At 39.9% G+C, this 21,618-nt stretch overlaps 1 long non-coding RNA gene across 1 annotated transcript; it reads right to left on the bottom strand.

Annotated features, from left to right (window-relative positions):
* Window positions 1-6,031: 6,031 nt before the first annotated feature.
* On the bottom strand, window positions 6,032-12,835 carry LOC307041978. The gene is made up of 3 exons (XR_013808960.1): window positions 11,328-12,835; window positions 8,581-8,637; window positions 6,032-7,701 (listed from the first exon to the last, which is right to left on the bottom strand). It is a non-coding gene; the product is annotated as an uncharacterized lncRNA (long non-coding RNA).
* Window positions 12,836-21,618: the final 8,783 nt, after the last annotated feature.

The raw sequence follows: 21,618 nt of genomic DNA, 5'->3' as shown, positions 1-21,618 counted from the left end.
ATCCGTCTCTGAAATGTGTCTCACCCACAGACCTTATTTCAGATATTTTCCTAATTCCTATAGAGAAATCCCAATGGCTCTGAGACGAGGGAACAGGAAGTGGTGAAATGCTGACTCACTTCCTGGTTTTAGGACTCATTCCTGCACCACTATTTGGAGTTCACCTATGCACACACACAAACACAGAGGCCATTGTTATGATGAGCTCAAAAGGGATAATGGTTATAATTCTTAAACAAACCTAAATTATGAAGAAAATTTGGAGTATAACTGGGCATTTTACACACACACACACACACACACACACACACACACACACACACACACACACACACACACACACACACACACACACACACACACACACACACACACACACACACACACACACACACACACACACACACACACACACACACACACACACACACACACACACACACACACACACACACACACACACACACACACACACACACACACACACACACACACACCTGTACCAGTTGAGAGTACAAAATTGACAAGGACTTTTAATTTGCAGATATTTCAAATTCTTTTTTTAAAGATGTTTTTGACCAGAGTGCCATTATTCCAGAGAGAGTGTGAAGTTGGAAGACAGAGGATAAGACATTGCCTGTAAGCTACGGAGGGATTGGGATTCGAACCCACCTAGTAGGCAGCGGAGACAACTTTCATGGGCCGCGCGCACTAACCACTGTGTCACCTCTAAATAATTGAATATACTGACATAATTTATAAGTTTTGCCTCAAAAGTGAATATTAGACACAGATTCAAACTGTAGAGTCAATGGGATTTCTTCAAATAAAAAGGACAACAGACTCAACAGCTTGGATTGAAGCATTTACCTAATTTTTAATGAACCTTTTTTCATCACCAACATTTCTTCACTTAAAACTAAAACATCTTTTACCAAATATATTTGTTATTAATACATTTTAAAATGAAATGCTTTGAAAAAATAAGGTAAAATAAAAGTGTATCTACAGATGGAGCGATTCATTTCGGACAGTTTGAAACGCGAGGGCCGTGATTGGTACGTGATCTGCCCTCGCTCAAGGGAAAACCTCCAGCTTGACTTGAGACCGCCCCCGTGATAGATAAATGTATTTATAATGAAGCCAGCTGCAATAGATCATTGATCCACCAGGGGGTGCAGTGGGGTTCCACACTGGAGCTCATGTGAAATAAAGTCAGATACAGTACGCTGGATGTACAGCGGAACTTTGTTAAGATCCATATGTCACGGATATCATACTCTGTGCTAAATAAGAGACATGTAATCATTTACAAAACATCAACATGTTGTTATTTAACAAAATAATTTTGTTATTCGAAAAAAACGAACGGGAGGAAATGCAGCCCGGCTCTCGATTTTTAATCCTAATTTAATCATCATCTTCACCACGATCATTTATGTTTATGTTCGCCGAATTGACATGAAATCACTGACACATATGAATATACTGTATTCAACGTCATTAAAACGTTATTAACGTGCCTAAACTCAGTAATTCACCAACAATATGTATATTTTAATGGAGTTTCGTCGGTCGATCAGGATCCCAAAGTGTAGCGGAGGGATCCTCATCTGGATGAAGGGTGTTATTTTCCCCATAAAGAACAAGTCGCTGCAAATTATCCCGCTTATTACACGGCCACATTCTCAACAAAGTAACGACATGACTCCCAATATTAATTGAAATGCTTTTATGGATTTAGAAAATGTTTTTATTGATTTAAAAAATAGTTGTATGTATTGATTTAAATTCACATGCATCCGCTAAGAAAAATAGTCCGTTGTTACCGTTTTTTAAACAGTCTGAATGAAACGGCAGCTCTCAGCTGTGTATTTACACAACTAATGGCCCATCAACCACAGCTCTCTCCCCCCCTCCCCCCCTGATCTTTCTTCTCCAGCAGCTAAATTAACAGTAGGTTACTCTGAGTGACCATAGACTGTATGTGACAAGCTTACAGTTAGTGACGTAACAACACCATAAAAGCTGGTGGGTTGAAAGCAATACGGGAGGTAAAAATAACAACAATAATTGTGACTTATTTATTGTGGCTTTTATGTTTTTAGGTATAAAATTGTATGTAATTCAGGCTTATAGTTCACCCTTCTCTAAAAGCCTTCAACAATGACAATATTCATTGTAATTTAATAAATCCTTCCAACACACATTGTAAAAAATAGCCTACTGTAAGTTAAGAAATCATTTCAATATGTAAATCTTCTGATGTAACAACAATAACATTATAAATAGTAACATAGCTGAACATGGTATTGCACATTTAGCTTTGAGTGTTACTGACCTGAGATGTTTTTATTACATGAATTAAGGTGACTGAGGCTTTTTAACATACAGGGATGCAAACTCATCAGGTATGAATAAGGTGACAAGGATCCGAGCCCCCGGCTCCCCCACCCCACGGAATGACAGAGGATTTTAGCAGTCAGAACAACTAAAGCAGCAGTGTTAATAATAACAGAAACGCCAAAGAGTCACATAATAGAAATATATAAAAGCATTTATTTCAAATTGTGGAGCAGTCAGTTTATAATTTTGGCAGCACTGTTGAGCATTTTGAAAATGTATTTTCAGGCCTCTGTGCAAGGCTTAAGTCTTTTTATATTTATAGCGACATGGTGTAAAGTAACTAAGTTCATAAACTCAACAAGTACTATACTTGGGCACAATTTTGAGATACTTGTACTTTATTTAATTATTTCAATGTTTTGCAACTTTGTTCTTCTACTCCACTACAGTTCAGAGGTACATGGTGTACTTTGACTCCACTACATGTATTTAATACGTTTAGTTACTTCACAGATCTGGATTAATTAAGTGAAATATAATCAAGTGTTAAATCAGACATTAGTTCCACCTGGAGTAAATCCACAAGCTACCCTGCAGTATACAAAGTCATTCAAACTAGCTGCACCTTTAGCAGCTTTGAGAACACTTTCATGATCAATCATTATAAAACATATCATATATATTATTCTGAAATGGACCAATCTGCACAATGACTACTTTTACTGTCGCTACTTTCACTATATTTTGAAGATAATACTTTTCTACTTTTACTTGAGGAACATTTTGAATCCAGGACTTTTACTGTAACAGAGTATTCCTACACTCTGGGACTATTACTTTTACTCAAGTACAAGATCTGAGTACTTCTACTTTTACTCAAGTACAATATATATACTTATACCACCTCTGTTTATAGCCTATGAAAAAAACTATTAGAAATAGAAGGCTAAAGCTAACGTTAGCAGATAGTGGCAATGTATGCTAGCTAGCTAGCTCAACGATTCCTTAAATAATATTGCCACAGAAAAACTGTTCAGTTCACATCACGCTCTGCCGCTCCAACAAGGAGCTCTGCTCTGAGCACCTGAACGGCCCGTTCTAACAGCTGTTCACCAGCGGTCCAGTCTGTGCCACAGTGACTCCGGACGCACAGTTAATATTAACGAACGCACCCATAGGTAATGTAGCTGCTGAAGCTAGACCATCATGTCGGAGCAGCAGAGCCTTATTATACATCCATGAGCAGAGCCGACAGGCAGGAAGACTCGTGCACACAGCTCGTACTTCATTATAATATATAAAAAAAGAACACCATGCGTGTCATGATGGCAAATAACAGCTCACGGCCGCAGATTACTCCGGGTCCCAGCCCCCCCCATACCCCAAAAATATTTGTATTGCAGATCTACATGAATCACACAAACGACTTATTTTGGATTCAAAACGGCGAATTTCGCCGAAAGGTGACAAGTTTGCATCACTGAACATAGACAGAGCACAACTGAAACATAACATCTGAAACGATGTAACAACATAACACACTTGTGGGGATGCTTGGGATGTGAGGAGTGAGGGACACGGCTTAGAACGGGCGTGTCGCCTGGCAGGACAGGAGAGTGTGTGCACCAGTCTGCCTTGATCTATGAATTCATGTCCGTGACACTCACTGCTGCCCACAGCTGTTTTAAAGAAAAAAATTCCTTCACTTCATGAAAGTGTTTTAACCACATATTTTCCCCATAAGGAACAAGTCGCTGCAAATTATCCCGCTTATTACACGGCCAAATTCTCAACAAAGTAACGACATGACTCTCAATATTAATTGAAATGCTTTTATGGATTTAGATATTTTTTTTATTGATTTAAAAAATAGTTGTATGTATTGATTTAAAAAATAGTTGTATGTATTGATTTAAATTGACATGCATCCGCTAAGAAAAATAGTCCGTTGTTACAGTTTTTTAAACAGTCTGAATGAAACGGCAGCTCTCAGCTGTGTATTTACACAACTAATGGCCCATCAACCACAGCTCTCTCCCCCCTCCCCCCTTGATCTTTCTTCTCCAGCAGCTAAATTAACGGTAGGTTACTCTGAGTGACAAGCTTACAGTTAGACACAACACTGTCATTGCAAGTGACCCTCAGTTAGTTGAATTTTATGTTCAACTGCTGAATTCGTTACTGATAAAAAAGGGCTTCTACTGTACCTAATTACCTTAACACTAGAACCGCCAGAGGTTTTTGTATAGGCCTACCTAAACCCGTCAAATCCCGCTATTAGAATGCAATTTTTAACAACATAGGGTGCTACATAACACACTTTCAGGAAAAGTCAGGGACTGGGAGACTTTAATATTTTATTGAAAAAAAGTTACATTGCACACACACAACATCACATCACACAAATTGACCCGATTGGCGGTTCTAGTATTAAATAAACTCACTAATTAATGAAAACAGTTCAATACGCATTATTCTTATTCTTATCATTCTTTATGAGCGCAGAAATAGTCTTAAAATCAGATCTGTTTTTTAAATGAAATCTGACGGCAGGCAGTTAGCTCTGATCACCTATGACAAATGCGCCGCACCTAATCGCTGGCCATTCAGCCACAGACACTGTTCGAAATGGGGGGGGAGCTAGGAGGAGCTTGGCTCCCCCGAAGAGGGAGGGAGCTCCCCTGAAGGCTGACTTTGAGATAAATAGGGGGAGCCCAAAACAGTCGTGCATATTTGTGTCACACAGATTAGAAATGTTGAGTTTCTGTAAATAACAGTTCTTGAAATAAATAATAGTTATTGTTCATTACAGTTTCTGAATATTTGTTTTATATTTGTGAATATGTCTGGGTGTTGCCATCTGTATGTGGCGGCGCTGCATTCTTACTTACGTTGCTATGATTATGGCGGTGATGCCGGCGCGGTATTTGAAATGTTCATATTGATATTTTTTTAACTCTGGCTGTGTAATAAAAAAATATGGCAAAACGAAAACAGCCAAGCGTCACAGCTTTTGGATTCACAAGCAAAGAAGCGAAGGAGTCTAAAAAGGACAACGTGAACGGAAAACAACTTTTAGTTGGCCGGCTGTAAGTGGCATTAGGGTCGAGTTTGACAGCTCCACACCGAGGGAGAGGCCTGCCGATGCGGAGCCTGAAGAGGCTTCAACAACGGCCACATCCGCCGGCATAGTGACACCGTCTGTATTAGTAGAAGAGTGTTTTTATAGCAATTGATCGCATCCGCGCTGCTGCGCCAGTCAACAGAGCGTGCGTGTGACATATTTAGTAGCAGGATGTGCTCTGAAAAATAGGGCTCCCCGAAAGCAAATGGGTAATTCGAAAACTGACAGAGCTCCCTCTTTACAAATCAAACTGTAGAAGGTGTGAAAGCACCTATTGTTTTAAATAATGGTCGGAATGTGACCTGTGAGCCTTCTGAATTACCGTGGGACAGCACATTCTAAACTAAAATGTTCAATCTATAAAGTAACATCTTATCTTATCTTAATAATATCTTCATATTAATAATAATAATAAATCATACAGTATGTGTCCGAAAGGGAGCAGGAGGAAGCAAACACAAAAATATACTGCATATTAAAGCAAACGATTGTAAAGGTTAAAGTATGAGCATAACAAATAAAGAAGTGTAATGTAAACATTTACATTATAATTATGATTATTTAATATATTAAGACTATATATTATTGAATTACAAGATTAGATATACTTTAGTTGATCTAAAATATTGATGTGTTAAAATGCTCTTCAAAACACAACTGAAAGTCCATGAAACTTGTCTTTCTGTATTTGTGAATGAAGCGCCATCTCCTGGTTAAAACCTGAAATTGAAAATCTGGCAACGCCCTCTTGGAAAATAGTGGGAGGGCTTAACATTCCTCTATACTGGTCTTTGGCTGGTGGTAGGCAGGAAGCTGTAAGCTGGAGTCCGAAATTCAGTGCTCCATCTGTATGTACATACAGCTCTACAAAAAAATGCTACCACTGCTAAATCATCAGTTTTTCTGGTTATACTAGTTATAGGTATGTGTTCAAGTCAAATTAAAAATGTTAATTTGTTTTATTTACTACCGACATCTCTCCCAAATTTCAAATACAAATATTATTATTTAGAGCATTTATTTGCAGAAAATTACAACTGGTCAAAATAACAAAAAAAGATGCAGTGTTTTCAGACCTCAAATAATGCAAAGAAAACAAGTTCATATTATTTTTTAAACACAGCTTTCATGCGTTTTGGCTGCCCTCCACCAGTCTGCCACATGGCTGCTGGGTGACTTTATTGTCAGACTTATTGTCAGAGCAGAAGGAAGCACGATTTGTTCCAGGAGAACCTTGTACGTCGTTCAATTCATGCGTCCTTCACAAAGACATTCAGCCGTGCTGAAGCCCCCCCAGATCATCACCCATCCTCAACCAAATGTCCAACACCTGGTCATCTCATGGTTAGACAGAGACCTGGAGAGGCCCTACAAGCCTCAGTGTCCCGCACCCACTGTGACATTTGGTGAATGACGCATGAATCGAACCGCGTACAAGGTTCTCCTGGAACAAGTCGTGCTTCCTTCTGCTCTGACAAAAAGGATTGTTTTTTCCAGCAGGACGATACTCCATGCCACACAGCCAAGTCAATCAAGGTGTGTTTGGAGAATCACCAGATCCAGACCCTGTCATGGCCACCCCAATCTCCAGACCTGAACCCCATGGGAAACCTCTGGAATGTGATCCAGAGGAAGATGGTTGGTAACATGCCATCCATCAAAGCTGAGTTGCTTGAATTGTTGCACCAGGAATGACATAAAGTCACCCAGCAGCCATGTGACAGACTGGTGGAGAGCAGCCAAGACGCATGAAAGCTGTGATTCAAAATCAGGGTTATTCCACCATCTGGTGATCCTCCAACCACACCTTTCAATGTTATAATTTTTGAGGGCGCAACACACTTAATTATTGCCCTCTCAGAGAATGAGACTGTTACAGCTGTCGTGTTAAACCTTGGAAGATTCTGAGTATTGTATGTGGTAGGTTCATTGTCAGAACAGGAAGCCCCATCAGGGATGAAATCTTCATCAAGTTGGAATGTGTCAGAGGTAGTAGCAGCCGTGTCTTGTTGTACAACACAGTTCTTTGTAGAGACGGTTGGTACAGTCTTACCATGGGGTGGCTTTGAATCCCTGATGGTGGCAATGAGAGGATCCCAATCGTTATTTGCTTCAGAGTCAGGTTGGCAGTCTTCATCAGCGCTGGATCCATCGCTGCTAGACGCAGTTTTGGGAATGTAGTCTTTATCACAGAAGGAACCTTCATTACTGGAAAGGCAGATCTCCTTCACCTTTGAACAAAAAAGGAACACCAAGTTTTGTATTTTCTTCATTATCCAGAAAAATGTACTGGTAACATTTGTTGAGCATTATTTTAACATCGAATCACTGTGCATTTCACCATATAACAAAGAAGAAAGTAAGTCAAATTGAATTTTAGTTAAGTTTTTGAAACCAGACCCAGACCCCACACAGCATTCTCATCTGTTTGTCATTACTGGTGTCACTTTCTGGTTGCTAACAAACGCCATTGTAACACATAAACACACATCAGCGCACACTGGGAGGGGGGGGGCAGGAGCTCCAACAAGGCGTGTCGGACAGAGAGTGAATACACATACTATACAGAGATGCTGTATGAGAAACCAATGTGAGTTTGGAATATTGAACAATGTAAATCTATTCTAGTAGACCTCAACAATGGATCAGTGGATCAGTCGAAATCCATCAGTGGAAATGTCATGGGACCGTTAACAGTTATGGAGGTGTGCACATGCTGGATGAAGGCAATGATCTAATGTCTAGTCATGTCAACAAGTTGTAAAATCATCTGTCCTTACAAGGACTGCTGTCCCTACAAGACACCCTGTGACCAGACGGCCTTTATCTTTCTGTGTAGTATGACATTATACAGAAACATTTCAATGTTTTCATTTTTAACTCCTGTTGACATCATCTGCCTTTACAAGGACTGCTGTCCCTACAAGACACCCTGTGACCAGACGGCCTTTATCTTTCTGTGTAGTATGACATTTAACCCGTTTCAATTTGACCCAAAGTATGGGGAAACGGAGCCCCTTACCAAGACGATAGTCCTGGTAAAACAGCTTCAATCTATACCAGTCAGCGACACGCAACAATGTGTGGAAAAACAATACATTGAAACTTACCATCTTGTCCCCTGATGTGTTTGGAGTTGTACGAAGTTCGGTCCCACCAAATACTTCCTGTAAATAAGTGAAAGACAGGGACGACTTTAAAACATTATTGACTCATGTTGTATTAAATCAGGTGAAATTCAGAAAATAATGTTAACAGTAAAAAATGTTTTGCTGAAATAAATCAAATCTGCTTAACTGAGCTGAATGGTAGTACCATGAAAAGCAATGCAACACTTTTTCCCTGTCAGTTAAGCAATGTCCTAAAGAGAACAGAACCTCACTATTGAGCACCAGGGCCAAGCAGGATCCCCATACTTGTATGTTATCTCCTCGTCTGGGAATATTTCCTTTACAGCAAATAGGTACAAGTGTGGGGAATTTATTTTAATTGTGTAGCAGTCAGTTTATATTTTTGGCAGCACTGTTGAGCATTTTAAAAATGTATCTTCATGCCCCTGTGCAAGGCTTAGTCTTTCTATCTTTATAGCCACTGGTGTAAAGTAACTAAGTTCATAAACTCAAGTACTATACTTGGGTACAATTTTGAGGTACATGTATTTTACTTAATTATTTCAATGTTTTGCTACTGCAGTGCATGACATTAAGGATTTTGGCTTAGATGGCCCTGTGGGCCATCTAAGCTAATTTACAGATGCCCCTGAGCCCAATAAAGATTGCCCTGAAAAATGCGCGCGGACGAAATTGCATGAAGGTTTTGAGGGGCCTCCCCCTAGAACATTTAGATTTTTGCAGGTCTTACTGTAGATGCTGTCTGGTGCATTCTCTAGACTAGACTGAATTATAAGATGAACCACCACAATATTATATTGTACAATTTCAATTGTATTCTTAATTTCACTTGTTTGTTTGTTCTTGTTTGTGATTGCTCTCTTGCATGCCCTGCATAGCTATAAGAAATACTTAAGTTGTTGGTCAAGACACTTTCCATGTGATGAAGGCAAATGCCTTCCCAGATGTAAAAAAAGTAGAAAACATTACATTCAGTTATAACTGCCAAAACAAACATTATTTACACTATTATGGCCCCTGTTAAAAATGTTTGTAATGTTATCTACTGTAAGTTGGTCGAACGAATGCCTCCTCATCCAGAAGCTGACCGAGCTGACCCGAGCAGCAGTCGAGAGGAGGTGAGAGGAGCCGAGCGCATCCGCGAAGCACACAAAATGGCGACGTCAGAGTTCCCTTTAGCCGGCAAATCTAAATCTCTTCGGTCAAAATAATTTCCCTTTAGCGCCACTTATGTGACAGACAAGAAGAGTATGTGACAGACAAGAATAGTCAATTCTAATGTCTAACACTTAATGTGGAGAAAGAGATGTCCTGTATGGGTTGATTGTGCGTTGATCTGTTGGTAATGCCTCGGGGTTCCGGTGGGCATGTAAACAAATGCATAATGCTGCGCTATACTTTGTGGCCTCACCCAGTTGCATAGCGACGCTTATTGTTTAGGTGTCTTTTAATAAGCAGGTAGTCCTATCATTAGCTAGAACTAGCTAGATCTAATCAATATGGACATAAACGCGACTGAAGTCTAAACTGGCGGGAGAGAGAGATCAGCTGCTGCTGAAGAGTCGACACGTAGCTCCGCATGATCACATGCAGCAGTGAGCGGACAAAACACACACTTCAGGTTAGAATATCACACGTAGCTATTTTAATTACCTCTCAAACTACCTAAACTAGTTATAGATATGTTTAGTTTTGCTGTCGGTTCACTCATTACTGGATCCGCGAGCTGCATGATACTAGCATAATAGATTGCCCGATCGGGCAACCAGCAGGTGAGGCTTCATTGCCCGAGCTAAATACTAGATGGCCCCGGGCAGTCCTTAATGTCGAGCCCTGTATTGTGTACTTCTACTCCTCTACAGTTCAGAGGTACATGGTGTACTTTTACTCCACTACATGTATGTAATACCTTTCGTTACTTTACAGATGTGGATGAATGATTTGAAATATAATCAAGTGTTAAATCAGACTTAAGTTCCACCTGGAGTAAATCAACAAGCTACCCTGCAGTATACAAAGTCATTCAAACTAGCTGCACCTTTACCAGCTTTGAGAACACTTTCATGATCAATCATTATAAAACATATCATATATAATATTCTGAAATGGACCAATCTGCACAATGACTACTTTTACTGTCGCTACTTTCACTTTATTTTGATGATAATACTTTTCTACTTTTACTTGAGGAACATTTTGAATGCAGTACTTTTACTGTAACAGAGTATTCCTACACTGTAGTACTTCTACTTTTACTCAAGTAAAAGACCTGAGTACTTCTACTTTTACTCAAGTACATGAGCTGAGTACTCCTACTTTTACTCAAGTACAAAATCTGAGGACTTCTACTTTTACTCAAGTACAAGATCTGAGTTCTTATACTTTTACTTGAGGAACATTTTGAATGCAGGACTTTTACTGTAACAGAGTATTCCTTAATTGTTGTATTGGTGCAAACATGAGGATATGGTAAACGTTCTTCAGCAAAGCTAAGATATCTGTTTGAGCAGCCACTTTAGTATGATGATTAATGATCTATCGATCATAAATCTATCGATTAGATGGGAGGGGCACACATTTACATATTACATATCCTGAAAACGTACATTGTTGAAAATACGTGAGGCTGATGACCTAAGAGCAATGGCTAAAAGGTCAGGGTCATATTGATGAAACAATGCTATACAGTCTTTGATACTACATACTGTATGAGATGAATGGCTTACCTTTAAACGTGTTAATGAACCTGGCCTCTAGGAAGGGTTTGTCTCTGCCCAGAATGATATGCTCTATTGCATCCTGTTCAGCAGTCTTTCTCCAGCTCCTTTGCATCAACCTTGCTAAAAAATTAAACAGAGAACAGGCTAAGTTGAATGTACATGGTTAACAATAACATCTCTTGGGGGAAAAAAGATGCATTAGAAAAAGAGGGGTTCAATATGAGGCATGATACACTGTTCTATTAAAGATGGTAGTTCATTAATAAGAATGCACAACATTTGTAAAGTCCCGGAACGTCGTCCTGGTGTGCTCCGACGGCAGTGCACCTACAGTCACCAGCTACGTCTGCATGTAGGTGCATGAAACCTACAGGTGCATGAAACGCTGCACGTTTCATTTGCAAAACACGGTAGTCTGCTCCTCCATGCATGCACAGATCATGTACTCAGGAGTCGCTCCGTTGTAACCGCATGACGGCTGCCCGCTGCACGGATGTGAGAGCTACACAGTAACACACAGCACACATCTGTCTTGGCAGCATTTTAAAGACGATTATTTATTCAAAAAGTAACATGCCAGTAGTATAACTATTAATCAACACACATGAGTGGGCATAAATAGTCAGCCTTTTAATATCACATTGCATTTAATTCAGTTGTAAAGCGGACGTTATTACCATGTGGTTGATGCTAAGCTAAACTGTGCTAACTGACAGCAGAGCTAAAGGTTAATGTAACGTTTCCAGTCAAATGCAGTGTCTTGGTAGGATTAACTTACTAAATAACTAACTAACTAACTTCATCCTATTACTTTTTAAAACACACGAAAAGCGATGGGGAGCATGCCCCGTGGCGTACACTGAGCCGGACAAACAAAGTAATAAACGAACAGCTGCAGTTTTGATGCTAGGTTGTAGCTGGCCACCAAACAAACATTTAAATCCTTATGTTTTGTTTCCAATACATGATAACAAATATCACTTACCAGTTTTGGTTACAAGTCCGAATTGCCGTCAACGATCTCCTCAGCCATCCCCTCAGCCATGTACTACTGTCTGCTACTGTTTCTTGGTGAGACATTGACCGAAAACTGAAAGACCAATCCCTGACGAGAACCTGCTCGCCTAATGACTGCTGGCCAATCCCGGATGAGAACCTGCCTGATTGACTCTTTAGCCGCCCAATCAGTGAGCAGGTGTGTCCAGCCAATGAAAAGCGCGTATTTTGTGTAAAATGAGAGGGAAATGTGTATGAAACTGCAATACCATGAATCGGCTGTACGAGCGTTTTATACACAATGAGCACACACAAATACACACTAGAAATCAGGTATAGGCGGTTTATTAGGACATACCGAGAAAAAGCGTGAGGGTTTTATTTACATGTTGATAAGTGCTTCTACACTGCGCGACTTGTGAGGACACCAGTTTTGTCTTCACAAGTCAAAATGTCCTTATAATGCTGGTGTGTATCCATGCGAATTGTCCTCATAATCCGGCCGCACCAACGCTCTCTCTCTCTCACACACACACACTCTCTCTCTCACACTCTCTCTCACACACACAGACAGACACACACACTCTCACACACACACAGACAGACAGACAGACAGACAGACAGACAGACAGACAGACAGACAGACAGACAGACAGACAGACAGACAGACAGACAGACAGACAGACAGACAGACAGACAGACAGACAGACAGACAGACAGACAGACAGACAGACAGACAGACAGACAGACAGACAGACAGACAGACAGACAGACAGACAGACAGACAGACAGACAGACAGACAGACAGACAGACAGACAGACAGACAGACAGACAGACAGACAGACAGACAGACAGACAGACAGACAGACAGACAGACAGACAGACAGACAGACAGACAGACAGACAGACAGACAGACAGACAGACAGACAGACAGACAGACAGACAGACAGACAGACAGACAGACAGACAGACAGACAGACAGACAGACAGACAGACAGACAGACAGACAGACAGACAGACAGACAGACAGACAGACAGACAGACAGACAGACAGACAGACAGACAGACAGACAGACAGACAGACAGACAGACAGACAGACAGACAGACAGACAGACAGACAGACAGACAGACAGACAGACAGACAGACAGACAGACAGACAGACAGACAGACAGACAGACAGACAGACAGACAGACAGACAGACAGACAGACAGACAGACAGACAGACAGACAGACAGACAGACAGACAGACAGACAGACAGACAGACAGACAGACAGACAGACAGACAGACAGACAGACAGACAGACAGACAGACAGACAGACAGACAGACAGACAGACAGACAGACAGACAGACAGACAGACAGACAGACAGACAGACAGACAGACAGACAGACAGACAGACAGACAGACAGACAGACAGACAGACAGACAGACAGACAGACAGACAGACAGACAGACAGACAGACAGACAGACAGACACACACACACACACACACACACACACACACTCTCTATCTCTCTCACACAGACAGACAGACAGGACAGACAGACAGACAGACAGAGATGTTATACTTTTTAAAATATTCTGCTTTTTAAAGCCTTTTTTTAACAAGGAAGTCATTGCAATGCAATTGAGCTGGAACAATTAACACACCCACCCACCCACCCACACACACACACACACACACACACACACACACACACACACACACACACACACACACACACACACACACACACACACACACACACACACACACACACACACACACACACACACACACACACACACACACACACACACACACACACACACACACACACACACACACACACACACACACACACTGGATGTCACACACAGGCCTTTGCCCATCTAACCATTGTTTTTATGGGTGAACCTCCCATTGATTGATGTCAGACATATCATTTCGTTTTTCTACACCTCACACTCTCCAAAACCAAACACCCCTTCAAAAGAAAAGCCCTATGTAATGCTACTTGAACTTATACTACTACGTACGTCTGATATTTAACTCCTTCAGCCTACTTTCAGCTGCACAAACTATTCAATTATTAACTTATTCAGCTATTTCAGGACGATGAGGCTATACATGTTGTTTATACCTTTTTTAAACCTTTTCTTTTAAACATTAAGCTTTTTCTACAATTTTGTAGCTAAAAGCAGCTACCATTCAGCTAATAACATATTCAGCTTTTTCTGCATTTTTGTAGCTAAAAGCAGCTACCATTCAGCTAATAACATATTCAGCTTTTTCTGCATTTTCAGCTCAATTCAGCCATAAATGTTCACAGTTTACAGCATTTGCACGCATTTTCTGCAGGAAATGCATTTTCTAGTTATTTCAGCCAATACTTTGGCACTCCATAACTTCAGCTTATTTTCGGCTACAGAAACCATTCAAATATTAAACTATTCAGCCTGTTCAGGAATCGATGGGAAACCTTCAACCTTTTCTAAATATGTCATACTTTTTGAAATATTAAGCTTTTTAAACTCTTTTTTTAACATTGAAGTCAATGGGAAGAGCCTTCAAATCAGCCAATACTTTAGCTCTCCATAACTTCAGCTTACTTTCAGCTACAGAAACCATTCAAATATTAAACTATTAAGCCTTTTCAGCAATTGATGGGAAACTTTCAACTTTTTCAAAATATTTGATGCTTTTCAAAATATTCAGCTTTTTAAACTCTTTTTGTAACATTGAAGTCAATGGGAGATGCCTTCAAATCCTGTTTTCTTACACCTTGCGCCAAATGCTACTCCTTCCACATACTTTCAGCTAGACACTTCATTCCAACTTTCAAATGATCACAAGACCTTCAGCTATTCAATTCTTATTCAGATTTTTGATATCTTTTAGACTTTTTGAGATATTGAATTTAGTTTGGAGCTTGGTAGAGAGGCCTTTTTCAGATTTTAACATTGGAGTGGATGGAGCAGCTCGTTAAGTCTAGAGTGCTTTGATCTCAAAACAGAGTGCAGCAGTGCCTGAAATTCTCCCCCAAAAATATTTTAAAGTTGCCATTATTCCCAAACCCTACACTCCTCAGACATATGTTTTCATGAAACACGTAGGAAAACCTCTCTTAGGTTGGAAAATAAAAATAAAATAACAAGTCGTGTCATTTGTACGCAGACTGAAGAGAGTGGGTTGCACAATACACACAAACACAAAAATACACAAACACACACACATACATACACACACACTCGTGAGATTCCCCCCGACCAGTAGTCCAAACGAAAATATTTTCCCTCCGTACTACTTTGATCATTTGCTCCGCTAATAATCAATCAGATCGATGGATTCCAGATGTGATAGGAGGTCTTCTCCCTCCGTACCGCTGCACGGCACTGTACCATGCGCCTCCGCGCACTTGTCACTGCTGGGCGGCGCCGGAAGTATAAATACACAAGTGTGGCGTAGCTCCTTCGCTGGTGGCTGAAGCATGGCGTGGCCGAAACTAATTGTCTGGCGTGATAGCCGTTTTGCACACTCGGACCCGGACAGCGCATCTGACTGCCGGTGTGGTGGAGGAGAAATTGCTCCGCTGGAAACTTCCCTGGGCGCAGTGTTATAATTTGCGGGATTTTGCCGTGGCCTGTGCGTCTCTCTCCCCTGACGGCTCGGGTGCTGTGCTGTGGCTGAATAGATTGGTTGCTATTAATTGTTATGCTCACCTTCGTACAACTGGTCCTGCTGTTTTGGCTCTTTGCAGTAACTCACTGCTGGAATAAACTTGCCGTTGCTTTGCGAGCTCCGTGGCTGGTGACGTGACCCCCATCTGGAGCGGTTCGGCCACTCAGGGAACTCGCCGACCAATTCTCACCAATACACTGACTGTTTAATTTGAGAAACTGTTATTTTGGTTTTGTTATTTTGTTTTTTTAATTTTAGTTTATATACTAGTATTTTCCTTGTTTAATATTAACCATTGTGTACAGACTTTATTTGGATAAGTTAATTTATTTGGTTTTGTTGGTTTTGTTATTTAAGTTGGGACCCGGAGTAATCTGCGACCGCGAGCTGTTATGTGCCATCATGATGTGCATGGTGTTATTTTTTTATTTATTATAATGAAGCGCAAGCTTTATGCTCCGGAGGCGTGTGGGGGGGTCACAGGTTCAAACCCCACTGCAGTCAGCATGTTGTTGTGTCCCTGGGCAAGACACTTCACCCCAAATTGCTCCTGTGGGGATTGCCCACATTATTGAGTATGTAAGTATGTATGTATTTTGGATGAATATTATATTTTATTATTTAACCTGTTCTACCATTTATTTCTTTAGTTGAATTTTGATCTATAAAAATGTCAAAATAGTGAAAATGTTCAAGAGACTTATCAAAATGCAAGGTTATATCTTTAGATGTTTTGTTTTAGCCTATGTACTGTATGTCTTAATGCTCTTACAGTATATGTGACGGTGTGACTTCCATGAAACTATATTTTATATCTTCCCGACAGACGAGCTGACAGAAAACCTAACACTCTAACAACCACAACATTGCAAAGGCGAGTAAATGTAAATTAAAAACAATTCACAATTTAATTATTTCTTCTTCTTTCTTGCAGTGAGGTGAAGCTGACCTTGCACTTGGTGCCAGTAAGGATGTTCCTCACGCAGGCTGAATGTTTCTCCTTCCTTACTGACAAAGAAGCCCTTGATTTGCAATGCTTCACTAATTGTCATTTCCCTTGCTCCGTAGGGACACTTTACCTCAAGCACAGCGGAAGACCCTACCAGACCATCTGGAGATGCCCCCAACATTCCTGATTGGGAGAGCCACAAATCTGACTCATGGACCTGCATCTGAGTTGCAGTGGTGAATGCCCTGACGCCCTCACATTCATTCATAGTCCCCCACTGTACAGAAAAACACCATCAAGGGCCTGTTGTTGCCTTAGCACCCTGGCAATAAAGGAAGCAGTCACACGCTTTGACCTCAGGACAGCTCCAAAGTTGCTGGCAGTCAACCTTCCTTTCCTGAACAAATGCCAGTTTGGGCTGGTTCGCTGACCAGTGGTAGCCACCTGAATTGCCTTCTGTTGCTCTTCAGACAATGCCATGCTTGCCACAATTGCCTCAGTTCCCTGATGCCCAACAGATTTGATAATTTCAGGAACAGTAAGTGTTTCCAAGCTGTAGTGTTCCTCTTCTGGCTCGGGGGAGAGAAGCCAAGAAATTCCTGAGAACCTGCCCCCGAGTCTGTCCCTCAGCCAGTCACGATCTTCGGAGGTAGGCTCTGTTGTCAGCGGGTTAAATTAGTTATTGGTTTCAACAGTCACATTAAAACAGTTACTAAATCAGCTTACTATCACCTAAAGAACATATCTAGGATTAAAATACTAAAGTCACAGCAGGATTTGGAAAAACGTGTCCATGCTTTTATCTTCAGTAGACTGGACTACTGCAATGGTGTCTTCACAGGTCTCACTAAAAAATCAATTAGAAAGCTGCAGCTGATTCAGAACACCGCTGCTCGAGTCCTCACTAACACTAAGAAAGTGGATCACATCACTCCTGTTCTGAAGTCTTTACACTGGCTTCCTGTGTCAAATAATAGATTTCAAAATACTGCTGCTGTTTATAAAGCAATGAATGGTTTAGGACCAAAATGCATTTCTGACCTCCTGCTAAATGATGAACCATCCAGATCTATCAGGTCTTCAGGGACTGGTCAGCTTTCTGTCCCCAGAGTCAGAACTAAACATGGTAAAGCAGCGTACAGTTATTATGCTCCAAATATCTGGAACAAACTCCCAGAAACCTGCAGGTCCGCTGCAACTTACTACTTTTAAATCCAGGCTGAAGACTTTTCTTTTTGTCGCCGCTCTTAATTGAACTATTAATATCTTAGACTGCACTGTAACTTTTATCCATGTATTTTTTCTTTTAATGTTTATTTTATTAGCTTTTCTTTTTAATGACTGATTTTAAATGCCATTTTCTTAATGTCTTTCATTTTTTGTAAAGCACTTTGAATTGCCTTGTGTTGAAAAGTGATATATAAATAAACTTGCCTTGCCTAATAAAGATTTCATGTGACACATAAAATTGATTTGTTGATGGGAATTAATGTGAATAAATTAACTCGGTCTTAAAAGGTTAACGGTACTCTTGCTATCACTACTCACCGACACTATAAACCTTGTCCCTCATGCTAGCCCTGACAACACCGGTAAGCACACCTTCATCTAGGCTGCACTGTAACGTGTCCTGACTTGTAGTGGTTCTCTCCTCTATCTACACTCTTCTTGTCATCTTTGTAAAACGATATCAGACTGGTAATTGACACAGCCATGACTTCTAGTTAAATTCAGTGTGGCTAAAATGAAAAGCTTTGTTAAAATATGCAAGCACGCGAAAGTCAAATTCAGCTTTATTGTCAAAAATTCTACATGTGTTATACATCCAGAAATATCGTTTCCCACAGTGTGACATGTATACATAAAACAAAAAGGGCCTAGATAAACGTGGTATACATTAAACAAAACGGGCCTAGATAACCGGGGTATACAGTTTAAAATGTTAATATATTTAAAGTTTTCAAAGTGCAGTTTCAGTGCAAGTCAGTTGAAACGATCTTAAGTTGGCGTGACGTTGAAGTCGTGCGACCCTGCTGCTGTACTGGCTTGTAGTTCGTTTATAGCATAACGTTAGCATTTTGCTTCTGCCGACTAGATTTATTATTCAAAAATTATAAAAGTAGGGTTGACATGTGGATATTATCCGGCTGAACAAAACGTGATCCATCTCTTAAATATGTGTCAACCACAGACCTTATTTCGAGCTATTTTCCAAAATCCTATGGAGAAATTGCATTGCGTTTTAGACGAAGGAACCGGAAGAAGTTTACTTCCGGATTTAAGGACGCGTCACTGCGGCTCTCTATAAACCTGCTTTGCCATTTCCAGATGTCAGAGCGAGAGATATGTTCGCTCTCATGCAAACCTGCATGGGCAAAGCCCTCACCTTTTTGTGTGTCTATGTGGAAATTCCCCTTCGATTCTATTGGCTCTAACGGTCAAAACGTTTTTTTTGCTAAACCTCTCTAAAAAGGTCAAATGCCATTTGTTTTGCATCAATCTTGATACAGGGTACTTATTATATGTTGTACTTTGGATTCCTAAAGCTTTTAGTCTATCTTATCATCATCCAAGGGTGGTTTTCAATATAAGTAAAACAAATGTTTTGCACGGACACTATAATTTACAGTTTTTTACTATGTTCAATCTGAATTTTCTTTAAAATAAAAAACATATATATTGATTCTGACTTTTCTACATCCAACTCATAGGTTTATCATTACTTTGAGAAAAAAGATTATTAATTTTCCCCTTTTAGAAGTGTAGTTATGGTCATTTGTTCTGGAAATGTCATTTTCAAGCCTGAGACCTGAAAAACAGGCTCAGTGCATAACAGGTTAAGAAATCGTTGAGTTAGCTAAATAGCATACATTGTCACTATCTGCTAACGTTAGCTTTAGCCTTTGTTTTCTATTAGTTTTTTTCATAGGCTATAAACAGAGGTGGCATAAGTATATATCCTGTACTTGATTAAAAGTAGAAGTACTCAGATTTTGTACTAGAGTAGAAGTACCAGAGTGTAGGAACAATCCTGCAATCAAAAATGTTCCTCAAGTAAAAGCAGAAAAGTATTATCATCAAAATATAGTTAAAGTAGCGACAGTAAAAGTGGTCATTGTGCAGATTGGTCCATTTCAGAATAATATATATGATATGTTTTATAATGATTGATCATGAAAGTGTTCTCAAAGCTGGTAAAGGTGCAGCTAGTTTGAATCACTTTGTATACTGCAGGGTAGCTTGTGAATGTACTCCAGGTGGAACTAAAGTCAGATTTAACACTTGATTATATTTCACACCATTAATCTAATTCTGTAAAGTAACTAAAGGTATTAAACACATGTAGTGGAGTAAAAGTACACCATGTACCTCTGAACTGTAGAGGAGTAGAAGAACAAAGTAGCAAAACATTGAAATACTTAAATAAAGTACAAGTATCTCTAAATTGTATCCAAGTATAGTACTTGTGTTTATGAACTTAGTTACTTTACACCAGTGGCTATAAAGATAGAAAGACTAAGCCTTGCAAAGAGGCATGAAAATACATTTTCAAAATGCTCAACAGTGCTGCCAAAATTATAAACTGACTGCTACACAATACAAATAAATGCTTTTATATATTTCGATTAGATGTGATTCTTTGGCGTTACTGTTATTATTAACACTGCTGCTTTAGTTGTTCTGACTGCTAAAATCCTCTGTTATTCCTCATTTTAAAGCCGATATTACGTGGGGTCGGGGGGCTCGGATCCTTGTCACCTTTTTCATACCTGAAGAGTTTGCATCCCTGTGTAACTGAAACTGTCTCTGGCCCGTTATGTAAAACAAACCTGTGCTCCTTGTGGATTAAATCTTTTGCCAATGCGACTGATTTCGATAGAGCAGGTCACATAGGATATGACATTCCCATCTCAGACAAAAACAAAACAAAAACAGAAGAAATAAAGATACAGTCAGTAGGATCACTTCAACATTTCACAAACAAAAACTGGTTGACAACCAAATACCACCAAAAACACAACATCGCATATTTATTGTTCCTTTAATCCCACTCTACGTTAGAGCTCATTATTTCCCATTTCATGGTGAGCCTTTGATTTTTTGTGTCAATCATTTTTTCCAAAATAAATTGTGTTTTTAATCTACTCTTCAAAAACCTTAAATTAAGATTACTCCTTAATTGACTTTTAAAAATATGTGTTTTAGCCAGAAGAATAGTTGTATTTATTAACCGTGTGTGCGGTTTTCATCTAAAAGCCCAAATAAAATATTAAAGGGTGTAAATGTAAATTCAATATTTGCTGTCAAATAATTGATTATGTTTTGTGTGGAAAACATTTTAATTATCAAGATATATATTTGTTTAACCTCTTTTCCCTTCTCTTTCTTGATCGTCCTTAGCAACATAATTACAGTCCTTGACAGCGGTCTGTTCTACTGGATTTACAACGTGTCAAATGTTCTGAATGGAACAATCAGAACTTTATTTAGCCTCCGTATTGTTTATGGTTGAATGTGTGCCACGAAAAAGTGTTTCGGGATTTGTAAATTTGTCTCAGTGTTTTGCAGTCGTTCTTTAGCTGTTCTAATGAAGGTAAATACAGTGAAGGCGGTGTGTAAAAGGCACAGCTCCACTTCCTACTTGGCGAACCGGTTACTTTCTTGTGCGCACAAGATAAGTTC

Source organism: Notothenia rossii (assembly GCF_949606895.1).
Source record: "Notothenia rossii genome assembly, chromosome: 5".
NCBI lineage: Eukaryota > Metazoa > Chordata > Actinopteri > Perciformes > Nototheniidae > Notothenia > Notothenia rossii.
Note: the sequence above shows the minus strand (reverse complement) of the source record. Positions and strands in the feature narration are given on the sequence as shown.